The 22,973-nt window shown below is 39.6% G+C and overlaps 1 protein-coding gene across 7 annotated transcripts in view; it reads left to right on the top strand.

Moving 5' to 3' along the window:
* The window catches only part of B3GALT1 (beta-1,3-galactosyltransferase 1), a 390,202-nt gene that overhangs the window by 285,894 nt on the left and 81,335 nt on the right, over window positions 1–22,973 (top strand). The window contains exon 4 of one of the 7 annotated variants that reach the window (XR_016442078.1): window positions 2,596–6,315. The exons of 5 other annotated variants lie outside the window; for them this stretch is intronic. The gene's annotated coding sequence lies outside the window, so the exon portion shown is untranslated. Of the gene's footprint in view, window positions 1–1,212; window positions 1,290–2,595; window positions 6,316–22,973 lie in introns of those variants that run through there. One more of the 7 variants, XR_016442079.1, reaches the window with a different exon arrangement.

Here is a 22,973-nt window from a genome sequence, read left to right as displayed (position 1 = left end):
AAGATGGCAGCCACTGATTGGCTGAGGGCTGCCCATTGCACAGCCCTGCCTGTCTGCCAATCTGTGGTGAGGAGTGGGGTCACATGATGGGCAGCCCTCTCAACCAATCAGCAGCAAGGGGTGGGGCCACCAGGCATGGGGTGACCTACCACAATGATCCTGCAAAAGTGTCGGGCAGCCCTTTGATCAGCCTGCAAAATCAGCCACCTGCCTCCTCAATTTCAGTAGGTCCCTACCTATGACTGGAGCAGGACAGGAGCACAGGTTCAGCTGGAAGCAGTGGCAGCAGGACATGGACAACACTGCAATCCTCCCCAAATCTGCCCCTGGAAAGTGGTAAAACTCATCATAAAATGATATTTGTTTGAATTAGGTCATAACAAAATGCCTCATGGTATTGCTTTTTCACCTCCACAAAGCAAGGATAAAAACCTATTATACTGAATACATTGATCAACAAGGCACCATCCTGTAATCTAAAGTCAGATAAAATTCTCGCTCACCTCAAGGTAATATTGCATCAGTGTAAAACAGGGGAGTGTACATAACATTTATTGATTCTTATTGAATGAGTGTTTGCAGGATCACATTAATGTGTTATTAGGACTACTTCACCACATCAGAGATATGTACTTAATCAGATCTGTTAAAACCATACCGAAAAAATACTTTCAGTTCTTTAATTTATTCAAGTAGTGTTAACTGTCATCTTGGTTTACGATAAATGTCATGGCTGAAATATCAATCCCAGTATCTCAAAGGACTTTCCTATAATAAGTACATTAAAGACATAAGTCCAAGCTTTATGCAAAGTTACTTGAAGAACTCAGTACAACATAAATAATGTATTTACATGAGACACTTGTAAACTGGAGAACACTTACTAGTAGTCATTTCTCCTGAAAGAACTTTTCTTAATTTAAATACAAGTATAAATGAGATAAGTATAAATTAATGACAGACACGAAGACTGAACATCACCAAAATACCCAAAGAATATGTATTTTAAAGAGAGAAACTAATATTGAACACTCCAGAAATATATAGATTTTAGCTGGTATCACTGTATCACAAAAGTACTCACCCCACTAATTAATCATAAATAACATTTGCCCCTCACATCTCCAAGAACTATTGGGGCAGGTGAAACATATTCATCATCCATAGATAGCATACATTGAATCGACAGCCTCTTTGTTCTGACCTCTACAGGTATAGAGGCTACAAGGCCTTCACACCTCTACATAAGAAATGGCATTTGTAGCCACTGGATCTACATAATCATAGACCAAATGGCAACTCTCCTCATGACATCACAGAATATCCCGTGTAGATATGGCACAGCAAGAGGTACTGTATGAACTAACCCAGGACACTTATTCCACAAGCACTTTTTACTCTTCCAATGAAACCTCAAAAGTTTTTGCCTTGAAAGCCGTCAGATATCAGTGATATCTACCATTGTCACCTTTACAATGGTAGATACCAGTATACAAGCAAACCATGATATTATATCTTGTAGTGCCTAATAAGTCCCCCCTTCCCTTATCACCTGGTTCAATCTAGTAGAAAATTCACAAATATTAAAGGATCTGTTCTTTAAAAAGAATACTTTATGGGTTGAAATCCAATAGTATTCCTCACCATCATAATTTTTTCACTTGCTGCTAAGGTACATAACTGCGATATGTTGCCAAGACAGCTAGTTATCACCTGGGAAATTGTCTTATCATGAGGTTCTGAATTCTACTTTGCTCATATGATTGCAACACTTTCAAGACCTGATCAATATATATATTTTTGACCACACATTATTATCTCATATGTCAACTGTCAGTAAGAAGTGAGCTGTAGAATTTCCAGCCATAAGATAGTCACCAATGTGACCTAAATTTAATATCAAGTAACATAATTCACTTCTTAGCTAAGTAAAATGTTTCACTGGGAAGTAGATGAAAGCTGAGATCATGGGAAGGTTCACATTTCATTCACATGTTGTGCCCAATTTTGTTCCAAATAGAACCTATGTAACTAATGACAGGCTGATTAACCTACTATATAAGGGTTTTTTTTATTTTATCCAGGTAAGCTACACAAGCTGATAATAGATAAACTAATCTACGATATCTAGATTTGTTAGCCTAAAGTCACATTAAGAATCTTTTGGAAGAGTAATACTAAATCACAGCCAAGAATTAAATTAGGGATGATAACTGGAATATATTTAATTGAATCCAATCACACTACCATTATGTAATGTAAAAATATTAATTTCCTACCTTCCCTCTCAGGTCAACTGTCTTGAAAATCACTGATCACTTAAGGTCAGCAGCCAGGTCCAAGAAGGAAGAGAAAAGTTTGCTGATGCTCATCAGATCTGTAAAAGAAAACAAGGTTTAAAATGTAGCACAGTGGTTCTAAACCAATTTAGACTTGAGGCACCCCTCAGAAAATGCCAGCTTTTAGCTTTCAGGGGTATAGGTTGTAGTCATATTGGTCTAAGGACATAGGCCAACAAGGTTCTTTGGGTCAAGCTGATATCTTTTATTAGACCAACTAACATAATTGAAAAAATTCTCATTTGCAAACTTTCAGGTACAAATCCCTTTCATCAGGCTGATGAAGCATCTGCAGTAAGTCTGATTCCATTCCTGAATGGAATGAATGGTAAAAGAAGCCAGAGGCTGGTATGCATGCAAGAAAGCCAGTCAGTGAAGATGTAAATTGACACGTGTTTGACTAGAGGAAAACAACAGAACGGTGTTTCTTTTGCAAAGAACGGAAAAGAACCAGAACTATGGATTTATATTTAAAATCTCTAGGTTTATCTTGTCAATCATGTTTGCAAACCTAACAGCACTAACATTGTGGAGCACCCATCAACACCCCTGAAAGGATCTCAAGGCACCCTAGTTAAAATCACTGAAGTAGTTCCAGTAACCCTGCTCCTAAAACTTATGCCCAAAACCATAACCCTGAGGTCTGCACAGACCCCTATTGAAATGAATGAGGTTGCAAACAGGACTAAAAACCAGCTTACAGCAGGGGTGTCAAACTCACCTGGCCTCCCTAGGTTGTTTTTGGACCATAGGGCTCCTAGCAGGCTGGATCTGGGTGCAGTGGCAGGACAAGCAGCTGTGGCAGCCATGAGGGGGTTAATGCATCTATTACTTGCCTCCCACTGCCAACACACCCCCAAAAAGGTTCCATACCACAGATTTCAGCAGCAGGCCCCACTTCTGCTCATCCCACCCCTGAATTCCCAGCCCTTTTCAGAACCCTATTGGCCAGGAAACACTGCTCTGCAGGCCAGGTTTGGACCACAGGCCATAAGTTTAAGTAATCTACAAGCATCTAGATCATGATTATGGTGCCCTTGTGACAGATATGGCAGGGTATATGGGGAAAAAAAGAATTTTAACCAATGTTGTTAGCCAACAGACATTTCCCTGATAAAAATGAATTTGAGTTCCCACCTCAACTAAATTCTAATATTTCATACTAAAAAATTTGGGACCTGAAAACATTTTTTCTTTAAACAGCCCATTTTTTGAAGTAGCACAACGCTTTTCCTCACGTTAATGACACTCGATTTACAGATTCAAATTCTCTTGTACTATACATTACCAACGTTATGGCTGACAAATTTTACATTTGAAGAGCAGGATTTACTAATATAATTTTCTTGGAAAAGGAAAGAAACAAAGAGATTGTGTGAAATGTAGACAATATTTAGTTTCTGTATGGACTTTTTTTTTGTATGCACAATTTAGGAATATGCCCAATTTAGCTAAATTAAGAGTAAAATGATAGCTTAGCTGATTTTTGTCATTATTTATTCCAAAATGAACATGGGCTGCCAATGTGGGGGCGCGGTCAGGAAAGCTAACTGCACCTTGTCATGCATCCACAGATGCAACACGAGCAGGTCCAAGGAGGTGATCCTCCCCCTCTGTGTGACCTTAGTCAGGCTGCAGTTCTGGGCGCTGCACTTCAGGGGGGATGTGGGCAGCATTGAGAGGGTCCAGAGGAGGGCCACCCACATGATCAGGGCAGCAAGGCAGGCCCTACAAGCGAAGGCTACGGGACCTGAACCTGTTCAGCCTCCACAAGAGAAGGCTGAGAGGGGATCTGGTGGCCATCTACAAACTGGCCAAAGGGGACCAGGAGAGTCCCTGTTCCCCCAAGCACTACTGGGAGTAATGAGGAATAATGGCCATAAATTAACTGAGAGTACATTCAGGCTAGATATCAGGAGGCACTACTTCACAGTCAGGGCAGCTAGGAGCTGAAACCAACTTCCAAGGAAAGTGGTGCTCGCTGCTATCCTGGGGGTCTTCAAAAGGAGGCTAGATAATCACCTATCCGGGGTCGTTTGATCCCAGTACTCTTTTCTGCCGTGGTAGGGGGTTGGAATTGATGATTTGCTCAGGTCCCTTCTGACCCTACCAACTATGAAACTGTGATAGGATAACCAAGGCAAAATTTTCTTCTTCTATAGAAACAAATCTTTTACCAAAGTTTACATGTGTAAACCTTTGTAGTTCTCTTTTAGTATTTTTATTTTTAAAACTGATGCTATCATTTCTTCTGACAGTATATAAACTGGAAGCCTTATCTTACATACTTCAGTCTTTCCCGCTTGTCTGTCATGACATAGTGCTTTCAGTGGATAAGACGTAATGTATATTCCAAAGAAGAAGTTGCGCTTAAATATAAATTAAACCGTATCTCAACTTTTAAACTGCCTTCAGACATGAAATGAAAAATATAAGATCCTTCAGTTCCTGAATGGAAGGAGGCCTCTAAATATTTCACTAAAAAAAACCCTACAGACAAAGATTAAGGAGCCTGACTTTCTTTCCTGCCCCCTCACCCCCATTCCCCTCTCCACTATTTACTGCTGCTCATAGGTTAAAAAGTCATCAATACACAGTTGCTGAACTAATTTATTCAAGTACAAAAAAACCAAACACACACACACACATTGGGGCCAACTCCAACCTTGCTAGGATACACTGAAATTGTACCAGCTATGTCAGCACTAACCTTTGTCTTTAAACAGTGAAAGCTGATGTGCCTTCTTTATAAACAACAAGTTTCTGAAGAGCCCAGGAAAGAGAAGCACCCATGGCATCATTAACTAAGAAATCTGTTCCTGGCTTCCATAAGATGCTTTGACAGTCTTGGGACTCTTCTGATTCAGTTAACATTTATCTGGCATAGTATTTTGTACTATGATTTATCTGTATGTCCACTCACTTTTGAGTTTATACGAATGAATGTTGGGTTTTTCCCCCCTCAAATAATGTTAGGTTCTTTTACTGCAGTTTGTTAAAACAAGAATGTTGAACCAGTTAGGGAGGCTTTACTGAAGACAGCCTCCCAGGCTTAGCCCCATGTAGGCATGAAGAACGCTATTTTATATGCAAGGGCATTCTTGCATGTACTGTGGATTATCTTGGAAATCAATTTACAAAATAAGGCGGATGGGCCACAGCCCTAGGGCTCCTATACACATGCAGGGAGCCTGCTTGAACATACTAGAAATCCAGCGCTTTGGAGCAGGCTCAATTAATTGAGTTGGCTGGACAGAAATTAATGTGCTCCAGCAGACTCTAGCGTCATGTGTATCAGCATCCCCAGGCTGAAAAATGGCAGCAAGGCACTTTGAACTAAAGCTCAAACAAGCCTTAGTTCAAAGCGCCCCACCGCCATTTTTTCAGCATGGAGATGCTAATACATGTGACGATCAGGTGCTTTCAATTAGCTCGGCACACTAATTAAAATGCCCCCCATGCCTCCCAGAGCACATGTAAAAATGCCCTTATAGGGTAAATTTTCAAAGTGTTGTATAGGAGTACACAGGTAAATGCTATTAAAGAATAACAAGGTTAATGTATGTGCCTCTTATAAATGGCTTTGAAAAAGTTCTACATTTAGCTCAAACATAAGCAAGCAGATTAAAAGAATTATCTTAACATGTCAGTCTTTTATTACCCCGTTCTAGTCATGTATAAGATTATCACCAGCACTGTTTCTTGAGTTACGGCATCTTGAAAGCAGTCATTCTGGGGCTATATCTGCTGTTTTAACTGAGTTGTTCATGTCCCAATAAACTTGCTTGTTTCTCTTATATGCAATAAAATAGGTACCTTTGTATCCAGAAGGAGAATCCTACAGCACAACTGTGTACACTGCATACTGGGGAGGGAGGTGAAAATATACATGATCAGTATTTCACCAACACAGCTGCAGTATCAATTGAACACGTGCTGAGCAGGAGCAGTTTTCATGGTTTCTATGATATAGGCATTCTGCATGAACCAAAGCTTATTTCACACGGGGATGGAAACAACCATCATACAGAAATGCTTTCTGGTCACTATGTATTTGGAGTAGTACAAAATGATGCAGGTTAATACTTTTTTACTAGTGCAGAAATAAAATCAGATATGCTTGGGAGCAATGTAGGGTAGCACGGTAAGTTACCTAGAATGGTAACTTAACCCTGTAGTCCATGGGCCAGATCCAAACCCCAGCACCATGTCATCTGGAGTATGGGTCTCCCTGGGATCCAGCACAGGACCTGATCTTGCTACGTAGAGCCAGGCAGAAGTGGCACAGAGCCTTGGGGCCTGATCCCAGAATTCAGGACTGCACAGTGGGACGGGTCTGATCCAGCCTGCAGATGGGCACATCTGGCTTATGGGGCCAAAAAGTTGAGCACCACTAACCTAGAATGATACAATGACAATTGTACCAACAAATCAGGGAAGCATAGGACTAGATCTTCACTTGGGGTATAAAAGCACTGTTGCTGACTTTAAAGGAGTTGAACCATAGTCTACCACTGCATCATTGGTTCATTGTGCTCCTTCATATCCAGGTCCTAACTTAGGTACCTGTAATGCAGTCTTTTGGATTTTCAATTTCTTAACTAGAGATGGTGAAAAGACATCAGAAATCAATGAAAAATAAGAGAAAAAAAAATTCAAAATAACAGCAGCCACCCTGATTTTTTTTGCTTGCTTTATCTGTCTTTGAGAATTTATTACCTACAATTTTCTCTTGGTTACATAGCAGCAAATATCATACACTTCAGGTAACTAAATGACTGAAGCTATTCAAATAGAGTGTGAACATTTCTGGCACAAATATTTTGCCAGAAAATATTTTTATTTTCATGTGAAACAAAGGCTTTGCTTGAAAAAACAACTATTTTCTAACATTTATGCCAAAGAAATCTATTCACAAGAAACATTAAAAGGAAAATAAGATACCACAGAGTAAATGCTGAATCCAATCACTATAAAAATTGGCAAACATGTAAGCAAATCTTTCTACTACTGCCAAGTTCTAGTCACTATAATAAATACTAACTATCGACCCTTTAGCCTTGAAAATTTGTATAAGGTGCTTAAATTTTTAACTCTTTATGTATACAATAAAACCTGGATATTTGGGGCGGGGGTGAGATCACATAGTCCTCAATAAGCATTGGCAAAACCAGCTGCGGATCATGTAAGGTCATAGCAAACAGCTGTGTGGAAATAGAGCTGCCCCCTTTGTTTGCTCTGGCTTTTATTTCAAATGGCAGTTCTTCTCCAGTCATTTTCCTGGGACTGCTGCTGTGATCCAGCTGGGTGAAAATGCAGCACACTTTGAAGTAAAAGATATAGTAATTACCTGTGCAGCTCATCCTTTTTTCAACTGACTAAAAATATTGTGAGCCATGCAGATCCATGAGTGGCCTAGGTTATACTATATTTAATTAACTTTTTCTCTTTAAGGCTTGGTTCTATGTAACCTAAGTTATGCATAGCAAGATATACATAAAGCACACGGTACGTTGGATAACAGATTGTTAATTGTTCATGCTTTTTATGTGAGCAATAGTGTTCCTCCAAGTTTTTTAATGGAACTTTAAAATTCCTAGAAAGAAAGGTGCAAAACTATAATTGTTGCACCAATGCTCCAACACAGTGAAAATAAATACATGGTGACATGGCATGTTGTTCCTTTGTAGGCTAATATATCATCCAATTATTTTATTTAGCTTGACAATTAATAAAAAAACATTTTCTTCCCATAACATAGGAGTCCTCTTTAAAAAGGACTTTTTCTGTGACTCCTACATTCAGAAAGAGCCTTCTATGAATAAAAAAACCACTTCAGAATATTTGGGGTAGTGTACATTTGGGCTATTTTATATTGTTGCTGTGTGAACAGGAATAGGCCTGAAAGAATTCCACAGAAAGAACCTGTAAATATATACCTGAACAAAATACTCATCTTTTATTTGCTGTTCTTCAGCATTTGTATAAAGCAAGGATTTGTTTGTTGAATGTTACATGAAAATACTGTATTTGTACAAATGCGTTTGTTCACATACAAATGGTCACATTCGTTCATGTTCAAGTGTGACTGTTTCATGAAACAAATATTCATGCCGGAACAGAAACAATACCCAACATCCAACTCAAGTAGCAGATGGGATATAAAGAATATCCTGGACACTTCACAAGCTTTTCATAGGCTGATGATTGTTCAAAAGAAATATACAAATTATGAAGAGCAAATAAATTTGTTAACAAAAGGCCATTTATAGACAGAAAAAGGGCTGATTTTCAATAGAATGCTTGCATCAGATTTTATGACCAGCTCTAAGTGGGATCATTAATTGAATTAGAGTATCATGACCCGAAAAGGAATGTCAAAAGGAGAATGTTCTATTTAATAAAACCTTCATAATTCCACTGAAACAAGTCATTCAGTCCCTCAAATAGGAGAATGATTGTATAACAAATGACGGGCATTCTCCATCCTGCCTATTAGTCACAGGAGCAACTTTTATATCCAGTTCCAACAGTCTCCTCCTAATTGTTGAGTGGTGCCCAGGTACTAACCACTGCCAGAAGCAGGACACGACGTGACAAACAGAAGACTTGATCTGTTGTGGCAGGCCTTATGCTTCTATGTTAGTGTCGGGGTAACTGAACACCGAGTGAATCGGGCCCCGAGGTCACGGTGGGCCGGGGTAGCAATTGGAATACGAACAGGTGGGATTAGCAGCGGTGGAGTGTGAGCTGTACGGGAAGTTTAAACAAAGATGATTTATTTACTCACGCTTGGGAAGCGGAGGCTCAGATATTTCTTCAGTTACAGTATAGCGAACAACAAAGGGGTCTGTTGGCCCATGGGGTTCACTAGCGAGCCCTTGCTTTCTACCCCCTGAGGGATAGGTGCGGCTGCCCACTAGCTAGTCCCAGGGCTGGTCAACAGCTCATGAACGGGATAACAAACAACAAAAAACTGTAACATAGTGAATCGAGGAACGGGGTCGTGACGCCAGTCCAAAAGAAAGTCCGTAAACCAAGGTCGGAGATGAAAAGCCAGAACGAAGTAAGCCGAAGTCAAAATTGAAGCCAAACAGTCCCGTAAATGAGATTGAAAAGATGAGTCGCTCCACCCGCCGTCCGCAGCCTCTGCTTGCGCCTCACAGTCCCTGCCATCCGCAGCCTCTGCTTGCGCCTCACAGGATCGGTCTCTCCCTGTGAGACAGTCCCTCCAAAACACACACACTACCTCACCACACCCGGGTGGCGGCTCACAAACCTTTTATAAGAATGGGTCGGTTTCGACCTGGAAGAGTGTGGGCAGTGGGGTCCCGCAGGGCTCGGTGCTTGGACCGATACTCTTTAATGTCTTCATCAGCGACTTGGATGAGGGAGTGAAATGTACTCTGTCCAAGTTTGCAGATGACACTAAGCTATGGGGCGAAGTGGACACGCCGGAGGGCAGGGAGCAGCTGCAAGCAGACCTGGACAGGTTAGACAAGTGGGCAGAAAACAACAGAATGCAGTTCAACAAGGAGAAATGCAAAGTGCTGCATCTAGGGAGGAAAAATGTCCAGCACACCTACAGCCTAGGAAATGACCTGCTGGGTGGCACGGAAGTGGAAAGGGATCTTGGAGTCCTAGTGGACTCCAAGATGAACATGAGTCGGCAGTGTGACGAAACCATCAGAAAAGCCAATGGCACTTTATCTTGCATCAGCAGATGCATGACAAATAGGTCCAAGGAGGTGATACTTCCCCTCTATCGGGCGCTGGTCAGACCGCAGCTGGAGTACTGCGTGCAATTCTGGGCGCCGCACTTCAAGAAGGATGCGGATAACCTGGAGAGGGTCCAGAGAAGGGCCACTCGTATGGTTAAGGGCCTGCAGGCCAAGCCCTACGAGGAGAGACTAGAGAAACTGGACCTTTTCAGCCTCCGCAAGAGAAGGTTGAGAGGCAACCTGGTGGCTGCCTATAAGTTCGTCAGGGGGGCACAGAAGGGAATTGGTGAGTATTTATTCACCAAGGCGCCCCCGGGGGTTACAAGAAATAATGGCCACAAGCTAGAAGAGAGCAGATTTAGATTGGATATTAGGAGGAACTTCTTCACAGTTCGAGTGGCCAAGGTCTGGAACGGGCTCCCAAGGGAGGTGGTGCTCTCCCCTACCCTGGGGGTTTTCAAGAGAAGGTTGGATGTGTATCTAGCTGGGGTAATGTAGGCCCAGCACTCTTTCCTGCTTATGCAGGGGGTCGGACTCGATGATCTATTGAGGTCCCTTCCGACCCTAGCATCTATGAATCTATGAATTTAGTGGCCAATCAGAATGCTCTTCACAGAGAAATTTCTAGTCAAATTACATCATGCAGTCAGTGAACTGAGCATGTGCGTTAGATCAGATTACCTCATGCTCTGTGATTGACAAGTCTCCAGGTCACCCAGAGGGCACATTCTGGGGGCCTGTCTGTAGTTTCAACTCCCTGTGATGGCAGCACCAAACTTAAGATTTTTCCTTGACAGTTAGCACTGGTGCCAAGAGAAATTAAACTTCAGCATGGGCTAGATATAACTTCAGTAACATCATCATTCAAGCCCTGCCTAGCTGCAGCAATGGCTGGGGCTACGCAAATAATCATGACATTTTAAGAGTTATCCAGTACATCAGCAATGTGTGAACACAGTAATCGTAGGTGGGACTCCCTTGGGGCTTCCAAGTTGTTTCAATAAAGCAGGGTTGGACTAGAACCAGGGGTCCAGACCTGACCTTTAAGCAAGTTTGGATCTGGATTTAACATCTTACCCCCATCAAGGTGGCCAGATTCAATCTTTGAATAGGAAAAATCCTGAACAATGGCAACCTGAATAGATAAAGAGGGAAGGGAACAAAGGGAATGAGAAACTTCCCCTCAGCTTCTGGCACACTCTAGCGGTTGTTGATCACTCAGAAGTTCTCCTGCCTCAGCAATCCTAGAGTGTTAAACATCACAAGGTATCCAGTTGAGAAAGGAATCAAGAGATATTGCCCTGCTCCTCCCTTTCTCATCCTATTCTAGTCAGCAGATGCAGGGAAGCTGCAAAGGTTTGCAGCAAGTAGTGCTGTACCTTTTGTGTCTTTGGGAATGCTTTTAATCACAGCATTCTGGTGTTGCTCCAAAGCAATACAATCATGCACCTTCTCCAGCATGGGCAAGTAATCTGGCCCAAAACACATGAATAGCAATAAATTCCAGTTTCTCTTCAGTAGACAAGTGGAAATGAAAATGTTAGGATAAAGAAATCTTAACTGTATATCAATAAAACATTGTCCCAGGCCATCTTAATTCACTATCTGAAAGTATTATGCTGCCTTGGGTCTCCTCTGACCACTAAAGAGAGGGAGTGCCAATGAAATGAAGCTGTCACTTGTCTGAGTGCAGCATGCATCACTCTTTCATATGCATAGCTAGTGTTTAGGGAAAGGCATTTGAGATTTAAAGAATTAAATTGCCCATTTGGCTACAAGACAAGTTCAGTCAGAATATGTGAAGCTAGAGTGTATTTGTGTATGTTTGGGAGGGGTTCTGTTGGGGGAAGAATAGTGACCCATAATAAAGTGATCCATAATAGAGGTATTGGTTAAAAACTGCTTAATCCCACTGGGATTAACTCCAATTTCTGAGTCTTGCCTCAAGGAAGTAAGTCACTCTCTGGTATATATACTGTCAGTTTGTTGGAATAAGTAATATTTCAGACACCAGAGTCTGGCTCAAAAAATAATCTAGTGCCTACGTGTTTATGAAGCAAAGGTCAAATGACATTAAAAACTATAATGATGTAGTTCATGAGTTACTTAAACATTAATTAACCAACAGCTGCATTGACAAGTCCCTTCTCATTTTGTTCATGGCTGTCAATCTAAATGATCATTTCACTGAATATTTAATGTGGCACATAAACTATATCTTAAAACTACAAACTTCAGAAGGTTAAAGTCTTCAGATGCAGGTTTATGGAATTAAGGAATGAAACGGGTTATTCTATAAGTGGTAGAAGGATGTAATGAAGGGCCTAACTTTAGAATTTGTGTATATATATGAAACAGTGTATCTTATTGTATCTGCACAAGCCAGACACCTCAAAACAGCACAATTACACATATACAATGAGACCGGCAGTTCAACAAAACACAAACAAAAATCAAACCATCATTCCAGGCCCAGAAGCGTTAGCCAAGTTGCCAGGAGTGGCCAGCAGATTCCAACAGACAATTATATTTCAGATTGCACAGACAGAATCTCAAGATCCTGTTTACATCTCAGGAGCATTGTAAATACCCAAAGAACTAAGAGATTAAATATTTGGGACTGGATTGGGCAATCCTCAGGACTCAGAGCTTGTATCCCTGTGTCTGGGAGCCCTGTCTGCTTAGGAAGCTCTCCCACAGGGAACACCATGCTAAACACGCAAATTAAAGCTTGATAGCAACCAGCTATAATGTACATATTTTTGAGGTCAGACTTTACTGGGTTGGAGCTCTTTATTGGGTGATGAGCAATTTGCATGTGTAGCTGCTCTCAAGTTAATTGTGCAATATTTGTAACATGTAGAAGAGGCCTATAAGAAGACAAACATTGAAATGCTTTTTTATTGTTTAGTACTAATAATTCTCCAGAACTGGTCACGGCAGGGATTAAACTAAAGGTCTCCAGATATAAAACGTCACTCTGGATGAGATAAAAGAAAAGTCAATAATTTGGTAGCAGAAGTTGACTTACAAGATGATTTATACAGCTAATAATTAGAGAGGAACTAAGAATCACCAGAACAGAGAGTCAGGTTATATGTCTGTTTCTGACTCTAGTCTAATGAGCCTTACCACTTATTCCACATTGTAAAGTCTCATGTTTTTAGATCCAGACGCTCCATGGTTTATTTCCCAGTGACAACTCATTACATCAACATAAAATCAAATGTGGCATCAGGAAAGACAGAAAATGAGGTCAGAAAAGTTTATCACAAAGTCCTAGTAGGCACTTTTGGAAACCCAGAGTTCTTTTCAAAAAAGAAACTGTCAGGGGAGCAGGAATGAGAGGAGAATCTAAAGTGTAGCATGCATAAGAAGGAACAGATAAAAATAAAGCTAAAGGACAGAGGAAGGACAAGAGATTATTTCAGAAAAGTATTTTTAAATCACACATGATATTAAATAATGCACCCAATAGAACAGACCCATTGTTGGTTTTTTTAATCATATTTTGAGACCTTGTAAGAAACCTGAAAGCATCTTCTTGGGGTACTTTCCCATGTCACTTGTGCTTTGTCTTCTTTTTGTAAGCAAATCCCACATCCAGATCACAGCCTGAGTAACATACATACAGACACACTCTCATCATCACATTGATGTTGATGTGGCTACATTGCCTTAGTTCTGGGATTTGGCACATGTGACACATGAATGAGTGGGTGATGGGTGCTTCGCTGTAAGTATGAAAAAATATATACAGCTATTCCCATATCCTTAGTGCTGTAATAGCCCATTTCTTTAAAAGAGGAATTGACAAGAGACACAGAGATGGTATATTCGCCATCTTCATCCCTGTACGTCACCATTTCCAAGTTCTTCCAAGGTGAACAAAACACTAACTTCAATATATTTTGGATTAGAGCCATAATTTTGCTACAGTCTCTAGTGTAGCATTTCATAGACATATGTAACGTGCGTCTTTTCCACATTGTTCCTATTTTTAGTTTCACTTTTTAATTAAAGCCACAGTTAGAATTGCTAATGTATGAGGCACTCAAATTTTCCTTTATGATGCCATCCTAAAAAAGCCAAATACTCTAATATAATTGCTGTCGTTAGCTGTTCATTATGTGGAGTATAACATAACTGGAAATAAAAAAGACATTTATCAGAATATAATGGACATATTTTTATAATGGAAATTCTTTTGTTTATCCTTCATAAACATAAGTTAAGTCTTTAGGGCTTAAACTTCTTCGACAGCCTGGAGGCAACAAATGGCTTCTTCAGTATACATTTTCCTCCTATATTTGGAACTTTCTCAAGGTACTTTATGTCAAGAAGAATAATGCAAGTTGAGATAGGGGAATTTTGCTGGTGCTTAAATAAATGTCTTTTCTGACACTGATAAATACTAAGTTTTCTGGACATCACTATTATTTACTTGACCTGTTCAATTTTGCCAGTTTAAAAGAACCAAAAATTCTTCTGATAAAAAGGAAGCTATATGAGAAATTGAACAGGTTCTAGTTAAACAGTTGCCTTTTGGTTCAAATAAATATATAAACTATTGGTTTGTGACAATGGTACTCCAAAGTGAATCATCTTCTAATCTTCGTCAAAGTGGGAAAATTCCCATGGGAGTGTGTAAAAATATTATATTGCCTTCCTAGCATCAAACACATTTGGAATAGATCAATCCCTACTACCATCCTTGTACCAGCTATCTGAAATACACTCTTGATATTTAAAGTACAGTGGAAAATATACTGTAAGAAACAGTTATTGGACAGCAGAATGGATTAAAGAATCTTTTCTGTCTCAGATTTACCTAACCCAGTTATAAAATCAGTTTTGAGGAGATTATTTCCATGAGCCTAAACCTGAATGGAAATATCAGTTGTGGAGTCATATGTTTAAACAAGTGTGATATTAGGTACTGATTCAAAGGTTACTGAATTCAATAAACAATTTTTTATTCACTACACTGGATGTTGGGTCCAACCAGTTAGGCTAGAGACAAACAGTAAAAACGCCTGAGCCTGAATTGATTCAATCTTTGCAGGTTAGTATAACCTGGAAAACTTGAACTGATTTGGAGGTGGATAAACATTCCATTTTCATTCCAGAAATGCAGGCACATGTCTGCAGTGGCTCAGGCAAGAAGCTGGGGGAGGTGTTACCACAGCCCTCCCTTCCCTTCTTCAGTGCTGAATTGAGGGAAGCATAGCCAGACCCCAGCAGGATGCTCTGTTTAGGGAGGAGTGCCCCCCACCCACCCCTCTGACTAGCGAGGGAGCTAGCACGGAGTTATACAGCATTTACTTACACAGCAGGGAGTTACAGTGTTTAGCAGCCCAACAGCAAAACAAAAGGCTCTCATTAGGTCAAGCTCTTCTTAAACAACGTTTTCCAAGGAACAGAGTGACATTACCAGTTACCTGTTGATTAGCCCCAAAGAGCTATAAGATGACACTGTCCTGTCTGCCTTTGCCCTGTCTCCCACACAACAGAGCATAGCCAGCACGTGGTATACTAAGTAATGCTGAGAGGTATCTGTGTAAGGCAGAGGGGAGGGCGGAATCTCTGCTTGAGCAGGGAGTGGTAAGGGGAAGAGAAGAGGAGCAGGAGGAGGCCAGACAGACCCTGCTGTACCTGCAGTCTCTGCCAGATCTGCAATTAGGGAGCAGAGGGGAGGGGCCAGCCCTGATAGGCTGGAGCAGGGAGCAGAGCCCTGCCCAGAGTTGCAAAGCATCTGGGATGTTAAAAGACTCTGATTTAACTTAAACCAGGAGGGGGTCTGGGACAAACATTGCATAAACTGGTTTGAGCCAAATAATTAAGTCTGAAAGTATATTCAATCAAGTTTATCTCAAACTGGTTTCAGTCATTTTCAAACTGGTTTATGGACTGAACATCTGTTCTGTTACAGGTTTAAACCAGTTTCTGATAATTTAAACTGGTTTATGCATAATGTCTGTCCCTAGCCTTCAAGACAGATTACCCCAGGAAACCTGTTTCCCTTAATGATCAATTTCAGTCTATGGGAATCTGTTAATGTCGGTCATAAATATATATAACATCACTCAAAAGACCATGTTTTGAACAGCTGAATGTGTATTTGTTCAAATGCAGTAACTTGAAAAAAATCAAATATTTTGGATACTTCTAACTAATTCTCAGTGGTATGGGAATAGATGTCCTTCGGTCCAGTGTTACCATAGACTGGGGGTGTAACAAATTAACTGTTTGTATACAGATTTTAAAAAATATTTTACATGTAGGGCACAAAAAAATGAACCTGCAAGCCTAATTTTTTTCTAAGATGTTGGACACCCAGAACTTAAATAAAGCTACTCAGAGTTATGAATGCTTTAAACTTCTGACAGTCAGGCCAGTAGTCAGTCTTACAAACTAGGCCATCCAGAATTAGGCCATCCAAAATTCAGGCCCAGATTTCAGAAGTTTATCTTTGCTAACTGTAGCAAATGATTATGGATAGTGTAACGTGAGGAGATCTGAGAATTCAGTCCAATAGAGCTGAGCTAGAAACTACTTTCCCTTTTTTATTATTTTCTTCAGATTATGAAATGTACTTGTTTCACAGTTGGAACAAATAGTCAAAATCTAAATAGACATTTGAGGAAGCAAACCTGATGCAGCAGTGCTCTCACTTTCGGGACAGAAACCCAAGTGTTTTGTTAGTTTCGGACAGCCAAATATAACGCCCCTTGAGCAAAAAGCCATAGTTTCCATTATACGGCAGATATATAGCATGTTTCTGTATGTCTGCAGGCTCATGGTATAAATCCAAACCATTAATTCCTTATGGAGACAAATTGTTTACAGAGTAAATTTTGTCTGAGTGAGGATTTCAGGATACAATTTCTTGAGCTGTTAATACAAATGTTCTAAGTAACTAAACTGATACTTTCCAAAACTCACCATCAGTTTCATTTTCTACATTGCATTGATCTGATGGACACAATACCATTCCTTAATATCTTACAGAAAATATCAGTAAGGCACAAATCCAGAACACCCATCCAGATGCATACTTTTCTGTATTTACACTGACGCTCAAACATCGCTGTCTATTATTTGAGTATAATAAAAACCATTGGAATTTAAATCTTCTAACCTGTTTTCAGATAATTATATATGGTAAATTTTTTAATAGGAATGTGTGTCCGCCCCCCCCCCAATAATAATGCTTATCCTAAAAGCAACCAACAAGATACTTAATCCATGTCTAAATGCCACTGTGAATGTCAGAGAAACCTTTGAACAGCAAAAGAACAATCCTGCCTTATCTACTTAAAATCCAAGGGGAGGTTACAAGGGTTGAGAAAACAACACAGGGGTGCATTTTTCATCTTTGTGTATAACCTCAAGCACATTTTAAACCATCACTCATAACAGTGAATCACAAACCTGACAGTATTGCTCGTTGCAAATCTGACTCCCAATAAAGATCAGGAACAAAAAGATCTTTGAAAAATAAGTTGAAGGAACATATAAATTGTGTGAACACAGTCATGGACAATCAGGTTTAACTGTACGTGTCCAATAGCCTAGCATAGGCACTTGCCATTCTGGGAAATTGCCAATGTAAGATACCCCTCCAAAAGTTATGACAAACTAATAACAGGAAATGTGCAGGTCATAACAAACATCCACTGGCAAAAATGATGATCTAAGCTACAAGAACAGGATTGCCCATTACTTACATCTCTGTTTACACACGTTTAGCCCTGTCCCTGATGCCTGCCCATCATGGAAAATGAGTACCTGATGTAGTATGGAAGGAAATGTTTATAGCACCTTTTTATTATCATTATATTTTAAGGGTTGTAATTTCATACCTAATGCACTGAAAATATATTGGCAACAAGTTCCTACAGTTGTCTAAATGCCTAAGCAGAGCCAAGGCACCGATTAGAATAAGCATTGAAACACAGCAGAGGTGTTTACTTTCAAATACTAATGTAATATTTTACTCTGTGTAAAGTTCCATCTGAGCATCTCAGAATGCATTTTTTAAATTAGAAGTTATAATGAACAGAGCTGCATAACACCTTTAAAGGGTTAGTTAGCTATGTTTTACAGATGAGAAACTGGGGCAAAGAATAGCAAAGCAACTTACCCCAGAACATACAGCAAAATAGTGAAGAATCCAAGAACAGAGCCAGTTTCCCCCGACACCCGCTTTTGTGTTTTAACCTCTGCCTGGTACTTCATAGTGAGTGTCCGTGTTAATTAACATTGTGACTATTTCCATTATTCCAAATAGTTTACATAAATGGCACTTCTGATGGCCTCTAGTAATCCAAAGAGCAGTGATTCATTTCACCATTATTAGACTCATTGTGAAAGACTTACAGAGCACTCCGCTGGCTTAACAAATCTGCTTATCCTTTGAAAAAGCTTACTATCTAATTGTACTAATGAGATGGTTTCTGGTTGAATTATTAAAAAAAAAAAATTACTCACAAAATGAGAGCCCATTGTAGAAATAATTCATAGGCTAAACATAGCTCAGTTCAACCCCTGATCCATCACAGAGAGAATAGAAACCCAGCTGGTAAGTTTGTGAAAGGTTTGAGCAAGTAATGGATAAGTATTACAATTCTTTAACAAGACTAAGAATAGATAGAAAACTACAGGATTGCTTTCTCCTTTCCCTTTCTAATTGTTGTTAACATGCAAGAATAGATATTGAGGTAGTTTTATCTTGTCAGAGAGCACTAGAGAAATTTTCATTTAGAGCTAGAAAGGACCTGGGTTTGCTGCTAGCTGAAACTCTGTTTGGATTCAGGTGGGGAATGACTGATTAGAATCAGAACCTATTAAATACAGCTGGTCTTTAAGTTGGCCGTATAGTTTAGTCAGGATTTTGCTCCAGTTCTGAGGAACTCATTTAACTTGTGAGATTCACTGTAAGCTGTAAGCAATTTACCCAGACTGAGATTTCTTTTAACCTGAGGAGTTTGTTTCAGCTTTTGATGTTTACTGCAGTTTGGAAAAGCCATTCCAGACTCAAAGCTATACCCAAATAAAGCATATAAGAGGTGCCTATATTGGAAAAAAAAGTCCTCACTAAGTGACAGCCTACTACTAGGGTGCTTGAACTCACTAGGCGCCTCCCTACTTCAGACCTGAAATGTATTGTTCAGAGCAGAAGGAAAACATGAACTATAGAATATAGACAAGCATAAATCAAACTGCTAATTGGATTCTCACATGTGGACACTAACTCTAATATCATGCTTCATTAAGCAGGAAATAGCTGCATTTGTTTCTCAGCTATCTAATGGTGACAAGTCTCCTTAATCATACAAAAAGCCAATCACCTGACACCAAGAAAAATTGTTAGGATTGTCCCATATAAAGTTGGGCCAGTGAAATCATTGGGATTCAAACTGTTTGTCCTCCTTGCCTGATTATTGGATGTGAAGTTTAATAGAAATGTAAAAAGTTTATGACTTTTATGTTTCATTGATTCATTTCTGGAGTTGCTTGAGTTGTTTTTACTGCTTATAGTTGGATGACCAATGAAAAATTACCTGCTAATATTTTTTAATTTTTTATTTTAAACATACACTACTTGCATCTCCATGAAATATCAGATTCCTGATGTGTGGGGTGGCTTCCTTTTTCAAATACAAGATCAGTAGCTGCAAACCAATCTGCCTATCCACATTATCTCTTTATATAGTAGCCTATTGCATTCAAGAGAATTCTAAACAGGCAGAAGAGACAGGCTTAGTGCATCAATTGAAAGGATTTAGCCTGTAGGAAGCAATTTTTCTTCAGGAATCACTAATGCAAAAACCATGCATAGAAGTTGAGTACCACTGTCTACAACAAGACTTTGCATTAGTTTGCCCTAGTGAATTGTGTAGAATTGGGGTCATAAGGAATTATCCTTAAGGTCATGTCTACACATAAATTTACAAGTGCCTAAACTTAATGTGCCTTAGCTTAAGGTAGATTAAGGCAATTTAGCTATGCATCTACATATGCACACCTTAAAGCACCTTAAAGTGGCTCACTGGGCAAACATGTTTGCAGCCTGCCCTGGGCAGCATCCTGGACAGCCCCCTGTACGCACAACCATACCAGGGCCTGCAGGGAATGGGTAGGTGCCATGCTGGGAAAGTGGCCAGGAGCAGTGCAAACAATGAGTGCATTCCTGACTGGACAGCACAGAGAAAGGTGCAGGGCGCATCCAGGGGCCATGGGTCTGTAAGCAACACATGTGGAGCCAGAGCCACTGGACCACAGCCAGAGGCAGCTCTGCTCCAAGTGAGCAGAGGGCATGCCCAAGTCCCCAGGCCATGTCTAGCAACTTGAGGCAGCTACACCCAGCGCTGGACCTGGCCATGGGGTATCGAGCTGCCCACCAGCACAAAGCCCATAGCAGCATAGCGGGGCTTCGTTCCATATTTAGTTACCATTTAGTTACTTTTTTTCCTGATACACCCCCAATATTTGTTTATTCTCAGTCATTTCCCAATAATTCAATTGCCAATGATTTTTGGAATAAATTGAAGAATAAATGGTGGTGTACCTTTAATTCACAGGACATTACCTGTACTTTTTTAAAAGTTAAAAACAATTTCCTTTGGATATGTTCATAATGCTTCTATGTATACTACAATCAAGCAGTTTTATTTTATTGGCACAAATGCTGTCAGAAAGTAGATTACCAAATAGCATTCATGAGTATTCAGAGATACAAAAGTGTGTATTTGTATAAAATTGTGCCAGAAGTGCTAACACCAATCAGTGAACTGAAACAATGCCATATCACTTATTGGACCAGTCAGAGTTAAGCCATACACCTCACTATTTTAGTATTCAGAATCCATCCATAGAATAACAACTTCAGAAAGACATTTTGTCAAATAAATGTGAACAATGTTAGGAAATCATGATCTAATTACTGATATTACACAAACAGAAAGAAACTAAATTCATCAACTAAATTATTCATTTCCCAACCTTTAGGCATGATTAGTAAGATCTATATTGATGAACTCCTCATTTAGATGGTTTTTAGGCAAGTTATAACATCAATTTTCATTATTTATATGCTAATTTCATATAATACAAATATTCAGATCTCACAAAATATTACAAGTACAGATGTCACAGTTAGGAAATAAAGAGTTCCTAGCAGTTACCATGTAGTGATTTCTAAGGGAACAGAAAACAGAAAAACTTTAGTAGTCATGTGCCATTTGCTCCTAAATGTTACATTTTAATGGTGTGTAACTGCCTTAAGTCAGTGAGTAAGAGTGGCATACATTGGAAATTTATATGAAACAATAGAGCAGCTTCAGTTCAGTTGGTTAGAGCTCAGTGCTAATAACACCAGGGTCACAGGTTTCATCCCAAATTGGATTAGATGATCTCTTGAGGTTCCTTTCCAGCCTTACATCTCTATGAAACTCACTTTGGATCTTGGAAGTTTATTTAAGTCACCTATAAGCTCTGACAGTATAAGGATATGTAGGGGAGTATAAGGATATGTAGGGGAGTAAAGATACAGCCATGAGGATTGATTTGAAAACATGAAGTTACAAATATATTAAATTATGAATAAACTAATGGAAGGGGAGTGGGGACCACATACATACTGAACATCCTGGTTTTGCTCCTCAGATGCAAAGCAAAAAATCATCCATCCAGCTATCCCCTGTTATATTGTGAATAAGAAATAAACTTTAATGCTTTGGTTAGACTTTGCAGAATATTATTCATAATATATTTTGTATTTACTTTTCAATACTGTTATATTTTAGCCTTAATCAAATTGAGGTCTATCTCCCAGACTGGTAATTTCTCTGGCTAAGACAACAGCTGACTCATCCAAAAGACTCAAAGCTTAGAATTGTTCATACCCTATCTGGGGACCAATCTTGCAAACATTATAACATGGATAGTTTTATACATTTTTATAATTCCACTGACCTCAGCAATAAATGATCCCACTGCTTTTGTGATCAACTGGGCTCCTCACGTACATAAAGTTACTTTAGAGAATAAACATTTGCTTAGACATTAAATGGAGCAGTCCTGAGTTGTTATAGTTGCTGCTGAAAGGTTAGTTCAATGCTACCACCTCCCATATATGATAATATGTATAATACTATCTATTGTCCTTTACAATAAGCATTTTAATTTAATCATGCTGTATGTTGTTGGTTATCAATCAACCTCTGCCTCCTTATAAAAAATTAGCAGAAATAAATCAGAATCACAATATAAAATCTTCTCTCCTGTCCCAATACTCCTTGCACTTGAAAATGTAAATGTAGGCAAAATTACCCAATCAAATACAGATTCCAAGGTCCCTACTTCACAATACGGTTATAGACATGCTAAAGTATTCCACTGTACTGGGACCCCACAGAGGTGACTTTCTTTGAAAGGGTAGAAACATGGTATATTCAATTTTATCTATAAGTGTCTCACTCTCTCCTGCCCTATTTTAGTTTTGTTCACTTTAAGCCGCAGGCAAAAGCCAAGTTCAGGTCAAGACCAACCAAAAAGAAAAAAAAGATCTATAAATACAACTCTAAGAGAAAGTTCTGAAAGTCTGACCAGATGCAAAGATTTAGCGAGCTTCTTTGCTGCCCTGGGCAAAGCCGGGTGGTATCCAGGGCCCAGGATTAAAGGTAGTGGGGCTCTAAGACCTTGACAACTAAGGACTTCATCTGTGCAAAGAAGGGAAGGAGACAAAAGGTGAAGCCAGGACAGTTTTAGGGGAGCTTGACAGATGTGAAGGAATTTGTCCCTCAGCTACGGAGGTAAGCCTCTCTTACCACATTCAGTAACTGAGGGACCATATCCCAATTTCCAGCTTCCTCAGTCTCCTATTAGGGAGCATCTGTAAATTCTAACT

Source organism: Crocodylus siamensis, chromosome 4 (assembly GCF_052110815.1).
Source record: "Crocodylus siamensis isolate JL-2025a chromosome 4, ASM5211081v1, whole genome shotgun sequence".
In the NCBI taxonomy this organism is placed as follows: Eukaryota; Metazoa; Chordata; order Crocodylia; family Crocodylidae; genus Crocodylus; species Crocodylus siamensis.
This window is presented reverse-complemented; position numbering and strand designations above follow the sequence as displayed.